Below are 27,132 nucleotides of genomic sequence, written 5' to 3'. Positions count from 1 at the left end.
TTCTTCTTCTTCTTCTTCTTCTTCTTCTTCTTCTTCTTCTTCTTCTTAAGTTTATTTATTTTGAGAGAGACAGAGATGCGGGGAGGGCAGAGAGAAAGGGAGAGAGAGAGAATCCCGAGCAGGCTCCGCGCTGTCAGCACAGAGCCTGATGCAGGGGTTGAACTCACAAACCGTGAGTCAAAACTGAGACTCTGACGCTTAACCCACTGAGTCACCCAGGTGCCCAGTTACGATGACTTTAGTTCCTTTTTTACTTTGCAGGGGGAAGGAAGTAATACTTCCAAAATTAAGGCCACGAAGTATCAGAATCAGAAGTTCAGGGCTCTGGAATCTGCAGTCTTGAGAGTCCCTCCCCTCCCCTGGGAGCCGGTCTAAACTTGTGGCCAAATACTTATGATCTTCAAAAGACCGGTTCGTGGAGACACGGGGGCAGTGCCTCCTTCTATCTGATGGAAGACGTTCGCAGGCAGAGCAGGGCACCAGGCATGCCTGGTGAGCAGCCGATTGCAGGGGACCCCTCACCCCCTTCTGCAGCAGCTCTTTGGGATCCGGGCGGATGCTTTTGGCTCCAGAAGGAATCTCTCAGAGACGGATGCTGATAGAATTGGGACCCCACGTCCATCTGGAGGCTAGCTTCACGTTCGGTAGCACGGCACATGTGTGTGTGAGGCAGGGTACACTGTGACTTGTGTGATGGGGATGCGTGCCAGAAGAGGGGTCTGGAGGAGGCCACGCACCTGACAGCCTGCCTTGCCTAGGGCACAGCTGGACTTTCCATTCTATTGGGGCAGGTAGATGCTGTGCGAGGAAGCACGTGGGTAAGAGTCATTCCAGAATGCGGTAAAGGGAAAGGAGAAAGAAACTAAAGGTGGGTCTGAGAGAGAGAGAGAGAGAGAGAGGTGGGGGGTGGGGGAGGGCAGCGCTAGTTGGGGAGCCAGGGGAGGCCTGGCCAGCGTAGGTGACATTTGGGACAGACGCTCCAACCACGGGCCGTCCTAGTTCTCCACTTGCTTTGGGTGCACGGAGACGGTGCGGTCCTGAATCCCCCCCATCCACTATTAATCTTCAGCTCTGACCTTGTGAAAATCGCATGTGCACATGCGGGTGTTGAGCGAATTCCCTCGAGGACGAGAAGCCACAGTGGGCGGGGACCCGCTCCGCCAGGCACACGGTGGGGAGGGTGGCTGGCCGGCAGGCAGGCCTCGGAGGTGCTGCGGGCTGGGGCAAACCCCAGCGGTGGGGGGGAGAGGGGGCAGTGCCCAGGAGCCTCTCAGAACCAGAGTTCCAGGCCTGTCATTCCAGCTCTGCCTCCTTGGAGCCTTCGGCCACTGGCTAAACCAGAGGACTTCCCAAGCCTCAGTTCCCTCTGCTTTGAGACCGAATCATACCAAGCTTGGAGGGCTGTTCTCATGGTTCAGGGAGAGGATGCGTGCAAAGCACTTGGCCGAGGGCCTGGCCTGTAGTAGCTGCTGATCCTGTGTTCTTCCTTTCCTCGCTGCATTACTTGCCTCCCTGTGCTCCCTCCTCCTCCTCCGTACTCCCTTGCTCCTCCCTGTTCTCTTCCCTGCCCTCCTCCCCCGCTCCTCCCTCCCTCCTTTCTCCGCTCCTCCCTACCTCCTCCCTGTTTGCCTTCCTCCTGCCTCCTCCTCCCTGCCCCCTCCTTCCCCTCTTCCCTCCCCTCCTCCCTGCCCTCCTCCCACCCCTCCTCCCTGCCCTCCTCCCTCCCCTCCTCCCTGTTTTCCCTCCTCCTGCCCTTCTCCCTGCTCCCTCCCTCCCTTCTTCCCAACCCCCCCCCCCCCCCCCCCAACATCCACCCTCATCCACCCTCTCCCTGTGTTCCCAGGCCTGTTAGGAGAAATCTGCTGAAGGTGGGGAAGCTTGGGCGATTTCGCTCGTGCTTGTCTCTGAAAGCGAAAAGACATTCTTTTGATTCTGTTTTCTCTCTCCTTTTAGAAAACACACAGCACCACGTAGCTGAAACAGGAGCCTTGTTTGATCTACTCCTTTATCTTTCTCTAGCTGGCTTTGGGCTGTCTTATGTGGGATCTCCACAAAGGGCAGGAGGAAAAGCTTCCAGAGGGGTGGGGGAGGGGGGCTGTGAAGTGCTCCTCCTTTACAAGGCAGAGCTGGGGCGAGTGGTTCTTGGCTCACCAGCTGTGTGGATGAGTGTGCTTAGCTGTTTTTGGCAGCTAGTTCCTGGTTTACTTGGCTTCAGCTGGATCTCTTGATTTCAGCTAAGAAGGGCTGTTATGTCCTCATTCTGCGGGGAAGGGGAGCATGCATATTAGCCTCAGAAATAGCATTTATTCAGCACCTAGTATGTGCTTAGCTCTGCACGAAGCAAGTCTTGGGGAGAGCTAGGTGTGCAGAAGTCTACAATCGTGAGCACCACAACCAGAAGAGTGGAGAGCTTTCAGGAGGTGGGACCCTTCTGGATCGCTAGAGGACACTAGTTGAGCATCTGCGATGTGGCTCTAGCTCCCAAGGAGCTCCTGGTTGAGTGGGAGGGAGAGAGAGGTGAGTAAGAAATCACAATATAGCGGGACAAGTTGTGGGACAGGAGCACAGAGAAGCTTCTGTGGGAACGCAGAGAGGGGTAGGCTGGAGGAGGGAGAATTATAGGATATCAGGGCTGAGGAGAAGGGTGGTCTGTGCAGGGATGAGAGCCAAAGTATTTAACAACTTGGCCACTTGCTGGGCTCGTCATCCACCCTTCCTTTGCTGGCGGTGGGGGGTGGAAGGGTGGGAGGAGCAGGAGACGCCTGGGGGCTGGGACCTCTGGCTGCTTACCGCGTCGTTCCAATGCATTTGTGTATTTAACGACAGACTCTGTCCGTCTTGGCCGAATGTCCGTCTGCTCTGAGATGAGAGAGATGGCCCCATGGGAACGTGGTGATGGTTTGGGAAGACCAAACGGCTGGCTGAGCCTGGGGCCGTGGTAGGGGATGAGATCCCGGAAGGAAGAGGGACAGAGCATGAATAGCCTTTTGTGTTCACCTTTGGACCTTCACACAAAGCCAGTGGGAGCTGTTGAAAGATTTGGGATGGCCGTGGGAGGCACTGTGTTTTGGATGGATGGCCCTGCAGCTTGGGACAAAGTGGATTAGTGAGGCAGGAAAACCCATCTGGAAAGTTTTCCGGAAATCCTGGAAAGAAGGAAGAATCCTAAAGAAGGCCGTGCCCATGAGGAGGAGAGGGGCATGGGTTTAAGATACATTCCTGAGGCCAAGTCCTGGTGGGCTGGATGTGCAGGGGGAGGCCGAGGAGAGGGAGTGTTTGGGGGTGACTCCGGATTTTGGCACGGGTGAAAGGTGGCTCCAGGCGAGGGAATCCAAAGGAAGTGGCCGGAGGTGGGGGTGGGGGTGAGGTGGATAATGGACCCCTTGGAGAGGGAGAGGGTGAGGAGGGCTCTGTGGGTGAGCAGCCCAGACTCAGGTAGTCCCCACAGTGAAGGCAGCATGGTGTCTACAGGGGATCCAGTTGAAGCCAGTGATGTAGGTGGAGGCAAGAAGGGCGGCGTAGGCTGGGTGTGTGGCTAGTTGCGTCCGTGTCTGGGAGCCCCCAGGAGGGATCGGCCTTCATGGCACCAAAGAGTGACAGATTAAAAGGATGTCAAGGCCGGACTAGTGTCAAAATATTCAGCTGGCAGTGGAGTGGGGGCTGGGCTGGAGGGAAGGAGAGGAAGGCCCAAGTGGGAGGCAAGTGGGAGGCCGAGGGATCTGGGGGTGGGGGGCACTTGGGGGTGCAGTGCGGGCGAGTCAGAAGTTGCTGAAAGGGGCAAAGGGGAGTGTAAGCCTGGCGCCCTCACTTCATTGCTTTTTTGCTGTCTTATCTTTGGGGTTTGTCAAATCTCTCATTTGACCCCAGAGTTCTGATGCTAAAATAAAATTGGAAAACCACCCGGCTAAGCAAAGAGGGCTGTGGGGTGCATGCGTGGAGACTACGTGGGCAAAGGGTGTGGAAACTTCAGCAGCGTGGGAGGGGGCTGCGTTCTATCGCGGAGAGGAGGTGAAATGCATTTTCTCCTTCAGACTTAAAAGCGTGCACTTTGGGCGTAAAGCTCCCAAGTCCAAAAGAGTAACAGGAGACTTGATTACATCCTCTCGTTCTCTCATTTCACAAATATTTATTTTGTGCCTGACGTTATGCACTGTGTAGCATACAAAGGCCCAGCCCCTGTCTCTAAAGGACCTTATGGCTCGTAAATACAGGAACAGCTACAGCTCAAACGCTAGTTAAGTCCAGGGCGGTAAGTGCCGGTGGAGGTCCGTGCACCGCGGCCCAAGTCAAAGGGGCGAGGCGCGTCCCTTCAAAACCGTGCCCACCAGACAGTGGCTCAAATAAGGTACGCTGAAAGTTCTAGAAACAGAATTCCCAGTGAGGGCCTCATGGAGCAGGTGGACGCTACAGACTGAGTTTCCAGCCTATTAGAGAAGGAGAAAGAAAGGCTTGGAGGGAAAGGACTAGAGATGGGGGATTGCTGGCAGGTGTCACACGGGGCTGGGGTTCGCTAAGTTCCGTGTGAACTGGTAAGAAGACAAGAGCCAAGAAAGTGAATGAGGTTAGTGCATCGACACAACATGGTGGGGTGGGTAGCGGACGGGATGGAGGGGCTGGAGACCAAGGCCTATACTGGAGAAATCACTTCACTGCCTTGGTTTCCCTGATCGTGACAAGGGAGTTTTGTTTGTTTGTTTGTTTTCCCCAAGCTCGCGGTAGAGGTAAGGAATTCTATCACAGCATTTCCCCCTCTGGGCCTGGACGCAGCCTTGTTTCTCCCCCTGACCCCAGGCAGCCACCCTTTCTCAGATGGTGTATATGTGTGCGATGAAACCAATTTGTGAGCCCTGGGCTAGGTAATCCAAAAAAGCACTTTTCGTAAATGACATTTTAGGGTTCTATTTCATGAGCCCTGGGATGCCATTTCCCCCCCTTCTTTCTGTGGTTGGGGAGATGTCAAATATCCATCCAAGTTTTAAACTCAAGTGCCAGCACAGCACAGACCTAAAACTTTAGGAGCTTTTTGGGCCTTAGCGTCACGTTTTAAGAATTTACTATATCCACCTGCACAGAGAGAACCAATAAATAACTTTCTATTTATGAAATCTCTAGCAGCTTTCCCCCCTAGCTTTACTGAGATATAATTGACATATCACATTGTGTAAGTTTAAAGCATATAACGTGACGATAACTTAAGTATTGTGAAATAATTACCCCAGTGCGGTTGGTTAACACCCCCATCATCTCACGTAATTACCATTTCTCTTTTGTGTTGAGAACGTTTAAGATCTACTCTGTTAGCAACTTTCACTGTATAATACAGTATTGTTAACTACAGTCATCATACTGTACAGAATGTATCCATCTGTTAGCTGGAAATGTGTACCCTTTGACCAACATTGCCCCATTTCCCCTCTCCCCCCAACCCTTAGAAACTACCGTTCTACTCTCCATTTCTACGAGTTTGGTTTTTTAAAAATGCCACATATAAATGAGATCATATATATCATATATTATTTTTCTTCCTCTGTCTAACTTCTTTCACTTAGCATGATGCCCTCGACGTCCATCCATGTTATTGCAAATGGCAGCCTTTCTTTCTTTCTGACGGCTGTATGATATTCTAATATGTATGTTCTCTGTATAATATATATATCTCACATCTTCTTTATCCATTCGTCCACAAATAGGCACTTAGATCGTTTCCATTTGTTTGTTATTGTGAATAATGAGTATGGGACTGCAGAGTTCTCTCTGAGATCCTAATTTTAATTCCTTTGGATAAATCTCTAGCGGGGAGTTGCTGTAATGTATGATTTTAGTTTTAATTTTTTGAGGAACTGGTATACTGTTTTCCACAGTGGCTGTCGCAATTTATATTCCCACCAATGGTGCACGCGTGGTTGTTCTTTTCTCCACAACCTCGTTATTGCTTATCTTCCTGATAAGAGCCATTCTTGCAGGTGTGAGGCGACATCTCATTGTGGTTTCGGTCTGCATTTCCCTGACAATTAGTGATATTGGGCATCTTTTTATGTACCTGGTGGCCATTTGTATTTCTTCTTTGGAAAATTGTCCATCTAGTTTCTCTGCCCATTTTGAAATCATATTGTTTGGTTTTTGCTATTGAGTTGTCTGAGCTCCTTATATATTTTGGATATTAACCCTTTATCAGATATGTGGTTTGCAAATCTTTTCTCCCACTCAGTAGGTTGCATTTTCATTTTGTTGATTTGTTTCGTTTGCTGCACAGCAGCTTTTGAGTTTGATGTAGTCCCATTTATTTTTGCTTTTGTTACTTGTGTTTTTGGTGTCCCATCCAAAAAAATGTTGCCAAGACCAAAGGCAAGGACATTTCCTAACAGTTTCTTCTAGGAGCTTTAAGTCTTTAATTGATTTTGGGTTAATTTTTGTGAGAGGTTTAAGATAAGGGTGCAATTTCATTCTCTTCCACGTAATTATCCAGTTTACTCAGCACTATTTAGGAAGAGACTGTCCTTTCTCCATTGAGTATTCTGGGCTCTCTTGCCAAATATTAGTTACCATATATGTAAGAATTTATTTCAGGCTTCTGATTGTGTTCCATTTGTCTGTGTGTCTGTGTGTATGCCGATACTATACTTTTGATCACTATCACGTCGTGATACACTTTAATATCTGCAAGTGTGTACCTCCAACTTCACTCTTTCTCAGGATTGCTTTGGCTACTTGGGGTCTTTTATGGTTACATATGAATCTTAGGATTGTTTTTCTATTTCTGTAAAAAAAAAAAAAGCCATTGGAATCTTGATCGGAATTGCATTAAATCTACAGATGGCTTTGGGTAGTATGGGCATTTTAACAATATTAATTTTTCTGATCCACAGACACAGGATAGCTTACCATTTGTGTCTTCTTCAGTTTCTTTCATCTGTATTACAGTTTTCAGTGTCCAGATATTTCGCCCCCTGGCTAACTGTATTCCTAACTATTTTGTTTTTGATGCTATTGTCAATGGGAGTGTTTTATTTCCTTTTCAGATATTTCATTGTTAGAAATATCTGAATATTTTCATAGAAATACACCTGATTGGGGCACCTGGGTGGCTCAGTTGGTTGAACAACCGACTTCGGCTCGGGTCATGATCTCACGGTTTGTGAGTTCGAGCCCCGCGTCGGGCTCTGTGCTGACAGCTCAGAGCCTGGAGCCTGCTTCCGATTCTGTGTCTCCCTCTCTCTCTGCCCCTCCCCCACTCGTGTTCTGTTTCTCTCTGTCTCAGAAATAAATAAACATTAAAAAAATTGTAAAAAAAAAAAAAAGAAATACACCTGATTTTGCATGGTGATTTTGTATCCTATTTACCTGACCTTATTTATTAGTTCTAATGGTTTTTTAGTAGATGCTTTAGGATTCTGTATATATACGATCCTATCATCTGCTGTTAACTAACTTGGATTTAAATAAAATTAAAAAAAAGACCAGGTTTTACTTCCTTTCCTATTTGGATGCCTTTTATTTCTTTTTCTTGCTTGATCGCTTGAGGCTAGGACTTCCAGTCCTATGTCGAATAGGAGTGGTGAGAGTAGGCACCATTATCTCATTCCTGATACCAGAAGAAAAGCTTTCAACCTTTCACCATTAAAACTATATGCAGTCAATGCAGATGAATGTCCTTTATTCTGAGACTTTGTTCTTTCTTAAGTTTTTTAAATGTTTATTTTTTTTTTTTAAATTTTTTTTTCAACGTTTATTTTTGGGACAGAGAGAGACAGAGCATGAACGGGGGAGGGGCAGAGAGAGAGGGAGACACAGAATCGGAAACAGGCTCCAGGCTCCGAGCCATCAGCCCAGAGCCTGACGCGGGGCTCGAACTCACGGACCGCAAGATCGCGACCTGGCTGAAGTCGGACGCTTAACCGACTGCGCCACCCAGGCGCCCCTTAAATGTTTATTTTGAGAGAGAGAGAGAGAGAGACAACGAGTGCACGTGTGCATATGCAAGCGAGTGAGGAGCAGAGAGAGAGAGAGAGAGAGAGAGAGAGAGAGAGAGAATCCCAAGTAGGCTCCACGCTGTCAGCACAGAGCTGGCCACAGGGCTCGAACTCACAAACCGTGAGATCATGACCTGAGCTGACACCAAGAGTTGGACGCTTAACCGACTGAGCCCCCCAGGCACCCCTGAGACTTTGCCCTTTCTAAATTTGGGGGATTTAAATATTATTTTGTGAACTGGCCCTAGCATATTTGTTATCGTTGTCCTTGCTTTGGCAAAGGAAAAAGCTGGTGGTTCTATTTTAGCCCCCCAAATCATTTTATTTATTTTTTAAAACCTTTTATTTATTTATTTATTTATTTATTTTAATTTTTTTTAACATGTATTCATTATTGAGAGACAGAGAGAGACACAGTACGAGCATGGGAGAAGCAGAGAGAGGGGGAGCCACAGACTCGGAAGCAGGCTCCAGGCTCCGAGCCGTCAGCACAGAGCCCGACGCGGGGCTCGCAATCCCAAACTGCGACATCGTGACCTGAGCCAAAGTCGGACGCCTAACCTACTGAGCCACCCAGGTGCCCCCGCAAAATCTTTTTAGAAAAGAGTTTCGGGGCATAAGATCTAAGTTCAGGGGAGCCACAATTCAAGCTCTAGGTATTTAGTGAAAATATCAGTAGCTGAGACTTTCGGCCCAGGGGCCCTCTTGAAGCTGTCCCTCTTTTCTTCCTTCCGTCCATTCTAGACCCTCTTACTCTTCCCTGGACCAACTGCTCTGGATCCCTCTGCTCCGTCTGGCCCTTTTGGCCGATGTGACTTTAGGACCACCTGCTTGGGTCTTGATTCTGCTGTCATCCCCTTGCGCTGACCTTCAGAGCGCCTTTATTTCACGTGCTGTTTCGCAGTGCTCGCTCCCAGCTTCGTCCCAGGCCCTAGAACCCAGCTCAGACCAGTGGCCGGACGCCTCACGTAGAGCCTTGGAAGTCGGTCTGAACGTGTATTTCCTGATCTGATGGTTTTATATTGTTATTGAGTGAATTCCCTTCCAGTTAACATTTTGGATACTGGGCACTGCCACGAACACTGAGGACTATGTCGGTCTTGGGTGATACTGTGCAAAATGTGTTCCTGAAGGGTCTAAAGAAAGGGCAGGCTGTCCTCCTGGGCCATTCGTTTACAAATGTAAACACGATGTGGACACTCGCGTGTATGCTGAGCTGAGGGGGGAGCTATAATCATGTTCCCACCTTGCTGTTACTCGTTGTGAGTTTTCAGTTAAGTCGCTACTAATGGATGCCTTGTTTTATGGATGAATAAAGTGGAATTTGGGCTGGAGTCTGTCCCCGAGGCTCTTTCTATGTCTGCAGTCCTCTGACAACATGCTTGGTTTTGAGGTCTCCTGTCACCTCTGAGAAGTATATTTGGAGGTGACACCATATAGGACACAATTACCAGCAGATGGGGCCTAATTGATTAACCTCCAGCTTGGATGAGAGCGACAGAGTCTGAGACGAGGAGAAGCTGGCCGTGGCACTCAAGGCCTTTGGTTTCTTTTCTCCCCCTGCCCCCATTCCTCCCCACTGCCCCACGACTCCTTCTTCAGTGGGTGCTAAATTTCAAACTGCATTGTTCTTGCATTTCATACGTATTGGTTTGTTCTCTTTAAGTAGAGATTGCTCTGGTGGAGGGCTGGGGCTGGATCTTTTCAAGTGGTGTGCTGGTAAAATGTTTCATAGATGGCTCTTCGGAAAAGAAAAAGCCCTGGTTTGTAGCGTTCACAGATTTCCGAGGTGTAAAAAGCCTCCCACAATGGCCAATTTCAAGCTACCAACGGGATGTCACTGAAGCCGGAAAGAGATGTGCAGTTGGCTCTACAGAGCCAGCATGAGTGGGGATAAGCCGGCTTCAGCACCGCCCCCCCCCCCCCCACCCCGGGCTCTGAGAACAGACAGCACGATGCCGGGTTCACACAGTAGGTTTTCAGGAACTGCCTGTTCGACAGTACCTCTACTGTGAGGATGGGCAGGAAAAAAGGGGCCAGAGACAAGCTGCTGCTTAGACCCACCTCTTGGGGCATTTGTTGCTGGCACGTTTGAAAAGAGACCCTTCCCTAGATGACTTTCCATCTTCCACCTGTGGCCGGGGGGTGGGGGAGGGGGTCTTTCACAAATACATTTGGGATCCTGTCACCTTTACAAATCGTCAATGGCTCCCCATCGCCTACAAGGCGGATTCTAAATGCTTTTGCGTGGCATTCAAAGCCCTCCAGGGTCTGATGCCCGCCTGCCTTATCAGCCTCTTCTCCAGCATTCCTTGGCCTGGTCTCTACGTCCCACCCGCTCTGTACTTCCAAACCTCTCAAAAGATCATGGCCTTCAGCCTCCTGACCTCAGTGTGTCCTGCGGCCTTTGCCCCACTTGCGTTTCTTCCACCCACGGACTGGAGAATTCTGACTCACTCCCGACACCGTGTGTTGCTTCCTTTATGGAGCCAGCTCTCATCCTACCTGGACAGTTAGACTCTCCCTAAAGTGCTCCTTGCAATCCTGACATAGCTTTAGCGGAGCCTCGGTCACTCTGCATGATATCGATACACAAGCGGTCATCAGTTGTGAGCTCTTTGAAGGCGAAGAGCGTTTCTTCATCTGTCTTATCCCTCGCATCCAGGGCTATGCCGGCACACAGTAGGCACGCGGCAGCTGTGCGTTAAATGAGTAGCCAGAGAGACAAGAGATTGGCCCTTGTCTCTCCTCACTCTCCCTGTCTCTGATTCAACTGCAGAATTAGGACGTGGAGGCACTTTCAACTCTTCCCTGCCCACCTGGCTTAAACCAATACTAAAAAGTTTTATTTGGTTGACTGTTGTCTTTCCAGGCAGATGCAAAGTGGCAATTCAGACCCTCTCTTTCTTATCAACCCCTGCATGTGTCAGAGCATTTGAATATGGCGTGCGTGGGAGCTCCGGCTCTCTGGTGACTTCGCTCGATTTAATTAGTCTGACCTTCTGCGATAATCCCCCTTGGATGTCCCCGGCTGCACCCCCCGCCCCCCTCCACTTCTGTATCATATTCAGGCTTCTGCCTTCATCAGCAAAAGACCAACTGCTCAGCTCCGCCTGTAGCATAATTCACAGCTTGGCTCTCAAAAATGAACTTTTACTCCAGTGGAGCTGCTCTTAGCATTAAAATTGGCCTGAGAGCGCTAGGCAAGTTTATCTTGGAGCCAGCATGGGGTCCATTCCTCCAAGTCAAATATTTCTCTTTAAAACTAGAATGAGCTGTAGTGTGGCACTACCAATGGCTTCCTGAAATATTGGTATATCTTTAAACATTAACATTTAGTTACAGTGCTGAAGGCTTTCTGGAGGGTTTTTAAGTCTCTCCCTGCTCCTCCTCTGAATAACCAGGGCTTTCATGCACACTTTCCTTTCCTTTCAGAGCATGCAATCTCTCTGTTCAGGAGGGGAAATGCATTGCAATAGCTCGATGCTGGGTTAATAAAACAGCCATTTACTTTCGGTCCATCCTCATAGGATTTTCCAAATGAGGTGGAGAGGCCACTTCAGAACGATCCGGAAAGTCAAAGTGGTGCCCCTGGAGCTTCTGGTCTTCAAGATGCTACGAAAACTCTAGGGGATTTGATGTTCTCCTTCAAACCCCTGGCCCAGGCTTTATTGTTATTATTTTATCCATATCCTATTTTTCTTAGTATTTTGGAATAAAAACATGGCAGCCTATGAAGCAATGACGTCTTTCTCAGCAGCGTAAGATGGAAGGGGGATAATTCGTAACAAGGGTCTATTCAATGCTGACTGAGGTGTACCCTGGGCCAGGGATCGTTCCTTCTGCTGGAGAGACAGAGATGAGGCAAGGCCACTGCCAATGAGAAACCCACAGTGGAGGCGGGAGACACACCAATTGGGAAGTACAGTCGAGGCACACTAACACGGTATGTGGAACTCGGAGCAGGGGAAAGACAGTTCATTGAAGAGAACTGGAGACGTTGTCATGGAGTTTCTAGAGCTGATGCAGACTGGAAAGAGCGCTCAGGGCAATGCCATGGCGCGTCGGGGAGCGGGCGTGAATCTGGGGTGGCTTGCGCGTGGGGAACACAGGCGTGGGGCGTTGGGTGAGAGGCTGAAGGGTCTTTGGGACCACGCTGTAAGAGGGTTTTCAGGAAAACCAGGAGACTGGATCTATCTTGTTGGCACTGCAGCTATGGAAGGATTTGAAACAGAGTAAGGGTATAGTCCGATTTGAATTTGTAGAAGACAAAGGACAGTGGTATGGCAGAGAGACGTGGTGGAGGCCAGTTAAGGACGCTGTGATGACACATTCAGAAAAGAAATGACGAGGGTGTCAGGGAAGTCAATGGCAGCAGAGAGGGATGGGAGGGAGTTGTCTGCAGCTGCCAATTAAAACCATCATGCGGGGGCCCAGAAGGTGACATTGGTGACAGCAGCCATCAAACACCATGGCAGCTGAGGAACGTCTGAGTCATCAGGAAGGGGTGTGAGAAGCTTGGTATCACAGTGATTCGCCGAGGGTTGGTGGGAGGAGGTGTTTCAGGGTCAAAGGACCGCTGAGATCGCGTGGCAGGACGTTCACTACCGCTTGAACGTGCTCATCCACAGATTTCCCAGCTCCCTTGCTGGTAGCTGGGGCCACGTGACTAGCTCTGGCCAATGGCCTACAAGCGGAAGTTAGGTGAGGGCATGGGACTGGCTCTGGCCAATGACCTATAAGAAGAAGGTAGGTGGGGCCATGTGAGTAGCTCTGGCCAATGACCTGTAAGTGGAGGTTAGGTGGGGCCATGTGGCTGGCTCTGGCCAATGACTTGTAAGCGGAAGTTATCCATGATGCTTCTAGGTTGCGGCGATTAAGAGCGGGCTCTTCCCTTGCTGCAGTATCTTGGAGGCCATGTCTTTGAGATGTAGCTATGAGAGGCAACTCCCCTGCGTCACCACTGGAAAGTGAAAGTACTCTGGGGGGATTGCCAGATCCACGGTGAAATCCGCATGAATAAGAAATGAATTTTTATTGCTAAGCCCCAGAGATTTTAGGGCTCTTTGTTACCAGGGCATACCCTGTCCTATCCTGACAAAAATGCTTCCCTCTTCTCTAAGGCTGGTACCGCCTGGGACAGCTGGGATGAAGCCAGGATGTATGGCTGCAGGTTGTTTTAGCTCCTTTACCACAAGCATCAGAAGGGTGTTTGGAAGGAACCCCGTGGCAGGGGCACACTTATCTGCCTCAGAACGCTTTGGCTCCCCTTGGCTAGAGAATATGACAGTTTCCTCAAGCAGGCAGCCCCTTGGGAGGAAAAAGAATGATTATGTGGTGAAATGCCAGAGTCCTTCACGAGGCCAGAGAGATTGACAGTGATTCTTAGCACTCCTGGAGTATGTGTCATCCTGAGAAAGCCTAAATGTATTACAAGCCTCCAGGGGCAGGAAGAAAGCTTCTCCGGTCATCAATAGTGTATGCCTCTTGTCAAGCCTGAGGCAGAGAAAGGAGCCCCGGTGGGAAGGGGTATTTGCGATCAAGTGCTGGGGGTGGAATTGCTAAGGAATCTGGGGAGGTTGGGTCTGGAAGAAAGAGGACTTGGTGGGGGGTTCCATGATTGGGTCTTTAACAATTCAAGGGCTGTTATGTGAGAGAGAGCAGATTTATTTCTGGGGGCCCTGCGGGGCAGAGCTAGACCAACGGAGGGCCCTTACCTGGAGACAGATTCCAGCTCAATGGAAGGAGAAGCACGCACCAGACAGAGCCCATGGAAAATGGATCGTTAGGGCTGCCTCCGTGGGTGGTGAGTTCCCCAGAGTTGGAAGTGCTTCATCATAGGCTGGAAAGCCGCTGGGGAGAAGTTGCCATGATAAGGGGGAGAGGCGAGGAAGCCGGGCTAGGGTTTAAATACCTGTCGGACTTCCCTTCTGCCCCCCAAGGCTGTGTGATCCGGGGCAAGTCAAATGCCCTGTCTGAACTGGTTGTTTTAATTGTGAATAATTATAGGTCCTGCCCCTTATGGGCTATAAGAAGACATAGGACGTGAAATGCATTACACGCTGGTTTTGAGAAACGTGCTAACATTATCATCAAGTACCACCCTCAAAGGACCTCGCATTCGTTGGGCATTTATTCTGTGCTCGGTACCATGCTGTGTGCATCGGCCCATTTGGCACCGGTAGGAACCATTTGAGACAGATGCTATTATTGTCCCCATTTTGCACATGTGGAAACAGAAGCTTGGAGTGACGTGCCCGAGGTCACACAGCCAGAATGTGGCCAACGTGGGATTCTAATCGAGGTATGGGGCGCCTGGGTGGCGCAGTCGGTTAAGCGTCCGGCTTCAGCCAGGTCACGATCTCACGGTCCGTGAGTTCGAGCCCCGCGTCAGGCTCTGGGCTGATGGCTCGGAGCCTGGAGCCTGTTTCCGATTCTGTGTCTCCCTCTCTCTCTGCCCCTCCCCCGTTCATGCTCTGTCTCTCTCTGTCCCAAAAATAAAAATAAAAACGTTGAAAAAAAATTTTAATCGAGGTATGTTGGGCTCTAGAGTCTAAACTCTTACTTATTAAGCTTGTTCGAGTTCTTCAAGATCAAAACAGAAGATGCATGTGGGGCTACCCTGAATACTGTAAAGGACTAAAGTTTAAAGAGGCTCATCATTGCGTGGACAGCCCACCTCGATGACATTAATTTTTCCTCTAATACCTTCTATTAGCGAGTGCAGGCTATTCCATCACGTATGGCTGATATTTTACAATTGATATGTTCCGGTTATCTACTGCGACATAATAAACTATCGCAAAATGTAGGGACTTAACATGACAACAATTACTTTATTAGTATTTCTTGTGCTCCTGGAGGTTAGCTGGGCTCAGGTAGGGATTCGTGCTCAGGGTCTGTCATGAGTTTGCGGTCGGATGATGGCTGGGGCTGGAGTTATCGCAAAGGCTTCCTCCCTGCGTGTCCGTGTGAGTGGTTGTTGCTGTTGGCTGGGGGCACCCACACGTGGCTCTCCGCGTGGCCTGGGCTTCCCCACGGGATGGTGGCTCAGTTTCAAGAGCAAACATCCCAATAGAGCCAGGTGTTTTATTGACCTAGCCTCGGAAGCTACAAAGCATCGCTTCCTCTGTAGTCGCGGATGCTCCCAGATTCAGGAGGAGGGACCACAGACCCCGCTCCCCCACCCCAGTAGGAGTGCCAAGAAGTACATGTGCGATGGGTATCATTATTATGGAAATTTTGAGAAAATATAATCTACCACTGGCTGATAGGATGCATTAATTCAAGCCATCTTCTTGGGCGAGTAATAAGTAAAGAGCTAGGAAAGAAAGGGCTGAGACTTTCTACACCATTTCCATTTTGTGCTCATTTCACTTTAAAGAAAACCACTCCAGTTGGTATTTCTGATAATTTTTTTTTTTTTATTAACTTAAGCATTGGCTTTCAACCAGGCCAGTATCTGATTTCTAGCCTTCGTGGACTATACTCTGTTACATATTTACTTATATATAAAAATGACTGTCCCGCAGCTTACAAAAGCAACATTTACAGTGATGTCATTTTCTGCCCAGAGATTTTGCTAGAAAGTATTCTATGGACATTCATGTTGACCGATTTAAAAAAAAACTCCTTTATTCTTTTAATACTTAAAAAAGTGTGTGTGTGTGTGTGTGTGTGTGTGTGTGTGTGTGTGTGTGTGTGAGACATTAGTGGTGATATTTCTGATGGAAAGGAAGTATTTGAAAGAAGGCCAGGAGGCTATAGCAGGTTCATATAACGCAGCTCTCCCCTTTGGGAAATGGTCCTTTGCATTTCTTCCTCAGAAGGTCCTACAAAGGAGCTAAAGAGGCCTGGATTCTCTTTGACTAAAGTATTCTGGGGAAAATATGGTTAGGGATGAAGGATGAAGCCTTGCCTTTGGGTCTTTTAGTTCATACTCTTAATGAAAAGAATTCTGTCAAGAGAATCTGGATTAGGAGTTAGGGCATCATGTCACCGGCTGTTGAGTTTTGACAGCGGGGCTTTAAGTGCCCACCCAGCTAGCTATGTGCAGCAGAGAGGAAGAAGCAAATAAAAATAAAATCGCAAGAGTGAGACGCCATCTCGGGTCTTCAGGGTGTCCTCAGTGGCTTTCCAGAATGCTGCCTTCCTCTTGTTTCTGACATCGTGCGTGCTCCTGCTTCCGGGCTGCGCTCGCCTGTTGGTGTTCGGGCTTGTGGTGCCTTCCCCGTCTTGTCTCTCCAGTCCCGGGGAATCCACACAGATGAGTGCCTCATAAACAAAGCAGTGCCTCGTGGAATTTACCTCAGTGAACGGGGCACTAAGGAAGAACTGATTGACTCTGAGCCATGGACTGGAGCGGGACTGGGAGTTCATAGGATCACCCGCGCAGAGGAAGGACAGGTGGAAGAAGTGATCTCAGGCTGTGTAGAAAGTCGCTGCGTCCGCCCGAAGCCAGACTACGTCGTGAAGTATACACGTGTACAGTAAAACCTTGTTTTGCGAGCATAATTCGTTCCAGAAACGTGCTTGCGATCCAAAGCACTTGTGGATTAAAGCGAATTTTCCCATAAGAAATAATGGAAACTCAGATGATCCGTTCCATAACCCAAAAATATTCACATAAAAATGATTACAATACTGTAATACAATACAAAATAATAAAGAAAATACAAAATATCAAGAAAAATAAACGAATGAACCTGCACTTATCTTTGAAAAGCTTCGTGGCTGGTGTGAGGGAGACAAGAGAGAGAATTGTTATGTCTGTCACTATCACTAACAGAATCACTATCTATTGGCTCAATGGAATCTTTTTCTGCATGGGGGCCATCGTATATGCTCGCACGGATGTTGATTACCGTACAGTATTAATAAACTCTTGTCATATACTGTGTTTAATGTACCTGGCAATCAGGCAGCAGAGGAAAGGGTCTCTGTCTGCGGGCAGCCTGACCTAGAATGAAGCAAAGCATTCCTAAGCTTCCTCTTGTCTGGAAAAGCAAAGGACTGTCCACAGGTGCTTTGAAGTCACAAAAAAATACGCTAGTCCTAGTTGTGGGCACCTTCCAACGTTCTGAAACATCACTGATTTATGTCAAACACTGCAGCCTGAGGCCGAGCATCTGAGCATGGGAGATGATCACCCACAAATCCGCAGCAAGGGAGAAAGAGAGAGACAGAGAGAGAGAGAGAGAGAGAGAGAGAGAGAGAGAGAGACGAACCATTGTCTCAGTTGTGATAATGTGACGTTTGGCATCACGTACTACTTGTATTGCAAGACATCACTTGTTTATCAAATTAAAATTTGTTAGAAATCTTGTGGAACACTTGCAGAACAAGTTATTTGCAATCCAAGGTTTTACTGTACCTATAAAGCAGGTGGGATTTTTACAAACCAAGGTGGATGTGAACCTCTCACTTGCCCAGCAGTAAGACCCAGAGACAGAGAGAAGTCAAGACTGAAAGAGACAAATGCTTTGTAAGAATAATCGCTTTAGAGTTTTAGAATGCCAGACTAGGGAACTTAGAACTTATAAAACATATATGATATGTATGTTTCACATGTATCACATATATCACACATGTGTTTCATGTATATTTACACGTACATGTATACAACTTGAAAACACACACTCGTACTACACACGTAGAAATACACACATACATAGAAATAGTACAGATTTACTTTTGAAAAGAGTGTGTTATTCATATTACCTTACCTAAAGATTTTTTACTCTACCTTAGAATCCCTGAAGACTGACCAGTCCAGGGCACCAGGGTGGCTCAGTTGGTTAGGTGTCTGACTCTCGATTTTGGCTCAGGTCATAATCTCGTGGTTCGTAAGTTCAAGCCCCACATTGGGCTCCATGCCGTTAGCATAGAGCCTGCTTAGAGTTCTTTCTCTCTCCTGCCCCTCCTTCACTCACGCCACAGGCTCTCTCTCTCTCAAAATAAATAAATAAACTTAAAACAAAAAGACTGACCAGTTCTTCTCTTACCTCTCTCTCTCTCTCTCTCCCCCTCCCCCTTCCTTCCTTTTTAATCTTATCGTAGTCAATTTCCAACATACACAAAAGCAGAGGGAATAGTATAATACACTATTACATATATAATATATAATAATATAATAATAATAGTATATAATATTATATAATATATATAGTATATAATAGTATAATAATATAAAGAGTTCCTTTAAATACCTGTTCTTCAGAATGTTTACAATAGAGTCCAATTTACAAAAACATTGGGAAGTTTGGAAAGACTCCTCTGTGTAAAGTGAAGAATAAATATATTTTATAAAAGTATTCTTGGGGCGCCTGGGTGGCGCAGTCGGTTAAGCGTCCGACTTCAGCCAGGTCACGATCTCGTGGTCCGTGAGTTCGAGCCCCGCGTCGGGCTCTGGGCTGATGGCTCAGAGCCTGGAGCCTGTTTCCAGTTCTGTGTCTCCCTCTCTCTCTGCCCCTCCCCCGTTCATGCTCTGTCTCTCTCTGTCCCAAAAATAAATAAATGTTGAAAAAAAAAAAAAGTATTCTCAGAAGGTAGGTGCATATGATAAAACTATGGAGATCTTCTGACCTAATATAAATCAGTAAATCCAGTAGAGTAGCAACACCAGAAAGCCTCCTTCTCTTATACGTTTTTTATTCGGCCTTCATGAGGATCTAAATCTAAGGAGAAACACTGAAAATATTTGTTTAGACCAATGCGTTTGGGCAGTTTTCTACCACGTATGACATGTGATACAACTGACCAGTTATTTCCATGAAATGATCAGGTGGATGGATTTTGTTCCCCACAAAATTGCCTAATGGATTCACAGAACCAACTGTTTATTTTTATTTTTTTAAGTTTATTTATTTATTATGCGAGAGGTGGGGGGAGGGGCAGAGACAATCCCAGGCAGGCTCTGTGGCAGAACCAAATTCGTGGCCTTTGCAAATAATGGCCAAGAGTGGACTTGACTCAGTTGGGGAGTTGAGTGTTCAAAGAAAAGTGTTGCTCCTGAGGGGTACTTGAGGGGGAGGAGAGGCAGGAGCTGAGGAAATGAGAAGGAGAGCTAGCAAGAAGGAGGAGGACAGATGGTTCAGGATGAAGTTTGTGAACCAGGTGAAGGTGTCATAAATCTGTTCTTTGTGGAAATGTCCCCACAGCAGGCTAAGATTCTGTAAATGACGAGCCATGGTGAAACAGTCTTGGGTGTTATCCTCATGGAGCCGTCTTGGGGGATTGCACAGAGCGTGGTTCTCACACTGTTGCAGGTGAAATTCCCCTGAGAACTCTAAAAAAGCCCATGCCTGGGCTGCAAGTCCCTAGAGAGCTCTAAAAGCCCCCATGGCCAGGATGCACTCCCAACAAATCAGAATCTCTGCAGGTAGAACCGGGGCATCAGCATTTTTAAAAAATTCCCCAGGTGAGTCTAATGTACAGTCAAGTGAGAAGCAGAGGTGTAGAGTGACAGGGCATGAAAACACTTGGGTGCTGGCCTATCACTACCACTTCCAAGTTATGTGATCTCGGACAAATGACTAAACATCTCTGAGCTCGATTGTCCAGCTACAGCTTGAAGAGGTCGGACCAAATGGTCCCATCGGTCCATTTAAATGATGACCCCAGACTTCTTTGAGATGTAGGGTCTGTGTGCCCTCCCACTGAATCCGGACTCTGTGACTTCCTGACCGATAGAATACGGTAGAAGTGATACTGTGCCACTTTCTGGGTCTTGGTCTTAAGAAATTGACAGACCTAGGGGCACCTGGGTGGCTCAGTCGGTGAAGCGTCCGACTTCGGCTCAGGTCATGATCTCACGGTCCGTGAGTTCGAGTCCTGCATCAGGCTCTGTGCTGACAGCTCAGAGCCTGGAGCCTGCTTTGGATTCTGTGTCTCCCTCTCTCTCTGACCCTCCCCCGTTGATGCTCTGTCTCTCTCTGTCTCAAAAATAAATAAATGTTAAAAAAGTTAAAAAAAAAAAGAAATTGACAGACCTACTTTGTACCTTTGGGGACAGTTGTTTTGGAACCCATCTACCACGTAGAGAGGAAGCTCAGATCACACAGAGGGGCCCCACATAGGTGTTCCAGGAGAGACACTCATCTGGGGTGACAGTGGGACTCTAGCATCAACTGCCAGACATATGTGTGAAGATGCCTTCGGATGGTGTGATCCCCAGCTGTTGAGTTACTCTCTGCTTTGAATTGTTTTAGCTGATGCCCCAGATAGGCCTTGTAGACAGAGACAAGCTGTCCCCACTGTGTCCTGTCCAAATTCCTGGCCCACACTATCCATGAGCGTCATAATATGGGTGTTTCACCTTACAAACTATTGGGGTGCTTTGTTACGCAGCAATGATAACTAGGACAACTCTCAGCTTCACCAGTTAAGGAATAGTAGAGAATGACAGTATAACAGAGTATTTAAGGGGGTGGGCTCTGGAAGAGGACTGACTAGGTTCGAATCCTGGCTCTGTGAATGAGGGTAAATTACTTACCCTTTTGTGTCTATCTCCATTCCCTCATTAGCTAATAATAATACCTCCCTCATAGGCTCGTCATGCGGATTAAATCGCTTAATATATTTAAAGAGCGAATCCCACGCAGGTGTCTGCGATGCGTATAATGCTGGCGATAAAGCACTCAGGTTGGCCTTGGTTTATCTGTTATCTGCAAGCTGTCGGAGCCGGGTGGAGTGGGGTAGGTGTGGCTGTTGCACAAACCGGGCATGACCTGTATCCATCCCATGTTGCTAAGTACTTCCAGGGACCTACACTGTTCTTCCCTATTCAGCAGGTGTTCAAAGGCACCTTGGAATTGTGTATCATGTCTCTGGGCCTGTCACTGTCACGTTGCTCAGAAATTGGATTCTGCAGAGTGGAAACATGTGGCTTGTTGGCAAGGCAACTGGTTCAGAGCAGGGACATTTCCAGGCTGAGAGAGCTCGCCTCTGTCAATTGGGTTACAGACCTCATAAAAATCTGTTTGTTTGTGTTCTTTTCTGGACGCTCGGAGACATCAGGCCACCTCGAGCCGCGAGGGGAGAGTGCTCTCCACAAATGGGTGTCTCCAGCTGGACTCCTTTCTTTGTACGCCGTGGCTGTCCAGCCACGCCTCTGACCTTCGAAGTGTGGGGGTGCCAGGGCCTGGCGATGCCGGGATACGATCGCTCGATTCCGTGCTGGAGTGGCAAAGACCCGCAGCTCTGGGTGCTTCTGACTTTTCTATTTTTGCCTCAAGGTAGACGGAGAGATTCAGGAGAGGGTTTGCAGCTCCTGCACACGATCTCATCAATTTCCATTTAAAAACCAGAAGGGTAGCCTTCTCAAGTATCGAGTTTGGGGTGTGACAAATAGAAATTTATGGGACAAGGGTTAACTACTGAACTGTTAAAATCTGTCAGCAATGCCATTATGAGTGAAATGAAAGACTATGAAAGTTGAAAAAAATGGACGTGCTTAGGGCGGCAGCATGGGGCTCGGCGGCTGGTGGCAAATTCTTGGTTTACATGCTGGCTCTGCCATTTGTGGCCCCTTGATCTTCAACGAGTTAGCCTTTTCGAGCTTCCACCTCTATGTAAGAAAGACAAGGATAAGGACATCATACCAGAGCACCGTCGTGAGGGTCAGAAAGGGTCCAGTCTGTGCAAAGCGCTTTTATTTATTTATTTATTTATTTATTTATTTATTTATTTAATGTTTATTTAGTTTTGGGGGCGGAGGGGCAGAGAGAGAGAGAGAGAGAGAGGGAGAGAAAGAATTCGAACCAGGATCCAGGCTCCGAGCTGTTCACACAGATCCCAGGGCAGGGCTCCAACTCACAAACTGCGAGATCATGACCTGAGCCAAGTCGGATGCTTACCTGATTGAGCCACTCAGGGGCCCCAACAATGTGCTTTTTAAATCATAAAGCTTGACAGATGTCCCGCTATATAGAGTGGGTCGGGTGCCCTCGTAAAGGATCCTTAGGCCTGGTTGTCAAGGTCATATAATGTTCCTCCTTCCTTCCTTTACTCATTCACTCATTCACTCATTTATTCAACAAATTTATCAAGCACCTACTATGTGCCAGGCACCAGACAGTTGCGGGGGGATGTAATCAATGAACAAAACCACAAAAGGTCCCTGTCTCTCTGAGCTTAATGCTGGTGGGTAGAAACACAGATAGAATACATAAGTAAAATGTGGTACATTAAACAGTGATCGTAGAAATAGTGTTAAATAGAAAAATAACTCAGAAAAGGGGGCTGGGACCTATGGCATGGGGAGGCATTCCAGTTGTAAACACCAGGTCAGGGGAGGTCCCACTGGGAGGGGGAGGGACATTTGAATAAAGACTTGAAAGAGCTGAGGACAGAGAGCCTCAGCCTGGAAAAGCTTCCCAGGCAAAGCAGGCAGGACCTGGAAATGTCCTGAAGGTGTACCCGGTGAGTTTGAGAAACAGGAAGAAAGCGGGGTAGCTGGGGTGGGGAGAGGGTGGGGGTGGGTATGTTGCTTTCAGGGCCAGATCATCTTAGGGCCTCATTCCAACACCTTTGACTTTTTCTTCTGAATGGGATGGGAAGCCCACGGAAAGTTTGGAGCAGAGAAAGGATATGATCCTATTTAATTAAAAAAAATTTTTTTTTAATGTTTATTTTTTCTTAAGAGAGAGAGAGAGAGAGAGAGAGAGCGCATGAGTGGAGGAGGGACAGAGAGAGAGGGAGACACAGAATCCGAAGCAGGCTCCAGGCTCTGAGCTGTCAGCACAGAGCCCGACGCAGGGCTTGAACTCACAAACCGCGAGATCCTGACCTAAGCCGAAGTCGGTCGCTTAACCAATTGAGCCACCCAGGTGCCCCGGTCCTATTTAATTTTAAAAAATAAAATAAAATGAATTGAAAACAGCATGATTGAGATAAAAGTGACGTACAGTAAACTCCACATGTTTGAAATGCACAATTTGATAATTAAAAAATGTTTGAATTATGGTAAAATACTCATAATAGAAGTTTCTATCTTAACCACTTTTACATGTAGAACTCATTAGTGTTGAGACCATTCATGTTGTACAACCAATATCATCCTGCCAAACTAGAACTCTATACCCATTAAATAAGGACTCTCCATTTGCCCCTCCCCTTACCTGCTCGCATCCACCATTCTGCTTTTTGATGATGAACTTGACCACTCTAGGTATCTCCTACAGGTGGAATCTTTTTGTGATTGTCTTGTTTCACTTTGCATAATGTCCTTAAGGTTCATTCATGTTGTAGCATGTGTCACAGTTTCCAGCTTTTAGATGAATAATATTCCATTATTTGGATATATTATATTTTATTTAGCCATTCACGTGTCAGTGGATACTTGCATTGCTCCCATGATTTAAGTGTTAGCAACAATGCAGCTATGAACATGGGTGTACAAATATCTCTTAGAGACCCTGCTTTCAATTCTTTTGGGTATAAACCCCGATGTGGAATTGCTGGATCAGATGGTAATTTCATTTTTAATTTTTTTTGGAATCACTGCACTGGTTTCCATAGCAGCTCCAACATCTTACATTCCCACCAACAGTGCACACGTGTTCTCACTTCTCCACATCCTTAAACACACTTGCTATTTTCTACATTGTTTTAAACAGTAGCTATTCTAATGGGTATGAGGTAGTATCTCATTGTGGTTTTGATTTGCGTTTCCCTAATGATGAGTGATGTTGGACACCTTTTCATGTGCTTGCTGGCCATTTGTATACCTTTTTGGAAAAGATGTCTATTCAAGTCCTTTGCCCAATTTTAACCAGGTTATTTGTGTATGTATGTGTGTGTGTGTGTGTGTGTGTGTGTGTGTGTGTGTATGTATATACATATATATGTATATATATAATGTAAAATAAATAAAATTATATATATTTTATATATAATATATATAGTTTTTTTGTAGTTGCATTGTAGAAGTTCTTTATATATTCTGGATACTAATCCTGTATCAGATGTATGGATATTTCTCTAATTCTGTAGGTTGCATGTTCACTCTGTTGATTGGACTGGGTCTTTTAATGCACAGATATTTTTTACTTTTGATGAGGTCTCATTTATTTACTTTTACTTTTGTTGCCTGCAGCAATTTGATAACTTCTGGCATGTGTGTGCTTCTATAAATACATTTACATAGAGAAGTATATAAAATCTACATACATATTATCATATATAAAATTTTATATAATATATAATCTGTATATATTATATATGAATTATATATGATCTAGATTATAATATAACTATATTATAATATAATATTATAATGTATTATAATCTATATATAATATAATATATATATCTCATATAACTTAGAAAATATAATACCTAAAATGTAATATTATTTTATGTATGATCTATAATATATATAATCTATTTTTTATATATGTATGTATATAGATAGATACAATCTGTGAAACCATCCCCCAAATCAAGGCAGTCAACACATCCTGTATGCCCCAAAATATCCTCATCCTTCTTTGTGATTTCTCCCTTTTGCTTCTCTTCTCCTTCCCTGTCACTTGTCCCTAAGTAGCCGCTGATCTGCTTTCTGTCATTATAGATTTTTTTTTCTAGAATTTTATATAAATGGAATCATACAATATGTACTCTTCTTTTGCCTTGTCTCTTTCCCACAGCATAATTATTTTAAGGTTCATCCATGTGGTGTCAATAGTTCATTCCTTTTTATTCTTGAGTATTATTCCATTGTATGGGCATACCATAATTTTTTTATCCAGTTTCTCTGGAGGTTTGGATCATTTCCAGTTGTTGGCTATTAAAAATGAAGCTGCTCTGGGACACCTGGGTAGCTCCATTGGTTGAGCATCTGACTCTTAATTTCTGCTCAGGTCATGATCCCAGGGACATGGGATTGAGCCCCAACTCAGGCTCTGTACCAAGTATGAATTCTCTCTCTCTCTTTCTATCTGCCCTTCTCCCCTACTTTGCATACTCTCTTTCTTAAAAAAAAAAAAAAGAAGCTGCTCTGAACATTCCTGTACAAGTCTCTGCGTGGGAATCCGCTTTCCATTCTCTAGGGTAAATGACTAAGAGTGTAATGGTTAGATCATATGGTGGATATAGGTTTAACTTTTACAGAAATCATCAAATGCTTTTCCAATGTGATTGTACCATTTTCCACTCCTGTTACCAGTTGGAGAGATCTGGTTGCTCCACATCCTTGCCAACATAATGGCATGATCAGTTATTTTAATTTTAGTTATTGCTAATAGCTGGGCAATAGTATTTTTTTAATTGATTTTTATTTTTTTAATTTACATCCAAGTTAGTTAGCATATAGTGCAACAATGATTTCAGGAGTAGATTCCTTAGTGCCCCTTACCCATTTAGCCCGTCCCCCCTACCACACCCCCTCCAGTAACCCTCTGTTTGTTCTCCATATTTATGAGTCTCTTCTGTTTTGTCCCCCTCCCTGTTTTTATATTATTTTTGTTTCCCTTCCCTTATGTTCATCTGTTTTGTCTCTTAATGTCCTCATATGAATGAAGTCATATGATTTTTGTCTTTCTCTGACTAATTTCACTTAGCATAATACCCTCCAGTTCCATCCACGTAGTTGCAAATGGCAAGATTTCATTCTTTTTGATTGCCGACTAATACTCCATTGCATATATGTACCACATCTTTATCCATTCATCCATCGATGGACATTTGGGCCCTTTCCATACTTTGGCTATTGTTGATAGTGCTGCTATAAACATGGGGGTGCACGTGTCCCTTCGAAACAGCACACCTGTATCCCCTGAATAAATACCTAATAGTGCAATTGCTGGGTCGTAGGGTAGTTCTATTTTTAGTTTTTTGAGGAAACTCCATACCGCTTTTCAGAGTGGCGGCACCAGCTTGCATTCCCAGGGTAGTAGTATTTTATTGTGGTTGTAATTTGCATTATCTCACAACTATTCGTGTTGAGATGTATTTACCATCCAGATATCTTTTTTTGATCAAGTGTCTGTTCAAATCATTTGCCCAGTTTTTAAACTGTGTTGCTTATTTTCTTATTTTTGAATTTTGAGAGTTCTTTACATATTCTGGATTTAAGTCCATGGTCAGATACATGCTTTGCAAATATTCTCCTGATCTGTCGCTTGTTTTTTTAAATTTTATTTCATTTTTTTCTTTTTTTAGAAAGAGAGAGAGTGAGTTGGGGAGAGGGGCAGAGGGAGAGAGAGAATCCCAATCAGGCTCCCCACTCGGCATGGAGCCTGATGCACGGCTTGATCGCAGGACCCTGGGATCACAACCCAAGCCAAAATGAAGAGTTGGACACTCAACCAACTAACTGAGCTACCCGGGTGCCCCTTAACAATGTCTTCTGAAGGGTAGATCTTAATTTTGGCAAAATCCAATTTATTAGTTCTTTGATTGATCTGTTTTTTAAGGTGTCATGTCACTTTGATTTTCAGAGGATCCCTCTGGCTGCCGTGTTGAGAACAGAGTGAGTGGGGTACAAAAGTGGAAGTGGGGAGACCAGTTAAGAGGCTAGCAGGAAGATAGGCAAGGGACAGTGCTGGTTTACATTGGGATGGTGGTAGTGATGGTGAGGAGAAGGGGGGAGGAATTGGGATATATCTTGTAGAATGAGCACATGGGTGGGGTTTTCTGATGGATTGGATGTGAGATATGAGAGAGAGAGAGGAGTCTGAGGGCCTGGCAGGATGGCGTTGCTCTTACCTGAGACGGGAAGGCTATTGGCAGAGCAGGCAAGGGCAAAGACTGGGAGCTTGGTGTTCGGCATTAAATTTGAGGTGCCTCTTTGGCATCCCAAGGGGAGTAGGTACGTGGACATAGGAGTTTGAGCTCGGGGGGATTCAGCCTCTGGTCATGCCGGGCTCTGGGTCATCCCCTGACATTTCCCTTCTTCATTTATATCCTTTGCTGAACGTGTCACTCCTTTTTTTGGAGCTCATGTACTAGCCGCGTAAGTTCTGACTCATGTAGAGAGTTGTTCATGAATCAAGCTCAAGACCACGGCCTGGATGGATTCCCTTTCTATCCCTCAGCTGCACCTAATCCTAGTTGTCCTTCACAAGCCGGTGAATGCAGGAACTGAGAACAGAATAACTTGCCATGTATGCCTTTGTAATGGGTGGAAGTTTCCGGACCTTGCTGACCTTTGGGAGGAAAA

This window comes from Herpailurus yagouaroundi, unplaced genomic scaffold, assembly GCF_014898765.1.
Source record: "Herpailurus yagouaroundi ecotype Mexico unplaced genomic scaffold, PumYag 216, whole genome shotgun sequence".
Lineage (NCBI taxonomy): Eukaryota > Metazoa > Chordata > Mammalia > Carnivora > Felidae > Herpailurus > Herpailurus yagouaroundi.
The sequence above is the reverse complement of the archived record's forward strand: the minus strand, read 5'-3'. Positions refer to the sequence as shown.